The sequence below is a fragment of the Branchiostoma floridae genome, chromosome 9 (assembly GCF_000003815.2).
Source record: "Branchiostoma floridae strain S238N-H82 chromosome 9, Bfl_VNyyK, whole genome shotgun sequence".
Lineage (NCBI taxonomy): Eukaryota > Metazoa > Chordata > Leptocardii > Amphioxiformes > Branchiostomatidae > Branchiostoma > Branchiostoma floridae.
Window position 1 is genome coordinate 7,264,223 of NC_049987.1, and position 500 is coordinate 7,264,722.

Below are 500 nucleotides of genomic sequence, written 5' to 3' on the forward strand. Positions count from 1 at the left end.
GTTATTCGGGAGGGTGGAACTTGGTATCGTTGGAAAGGTCCCTTGGTGGGGAATTATAATCCACAAACCGCAAAATTATATTGTACATTGTTGCCGAGACATTCTCGGAGATAGGTCCACCTTAGCTTACCGCTACGTAACCCTTACGCGTGAATATACGCCTGAGATTCCGCAATCTTAAAAGTTATTCGGGAGGGTGGAACTTGGTATCGTTGGAAATGTCCCTTGGTGGGGAATTATAATCTACAAACCGCAAAATTATATTGTACATTGTGTTGCCGAGATATTCTCGGAGATAGGTTCACCTTAGCTTACCGCTACGTAACCCTTACGCGTGTACATATGCCTGAGATTCCGCAATCTCAAAAGTTATTCGGGAGGGTCGAACTTGGTATCGTTGGAAAGGTCCCTTGGTGGGGAATTATAATCCACAAACGCAAAATTATATTGTACATTGTTGCCGAGATATTCTCGGAGATAGGTCCACCTTAGCTTACCGC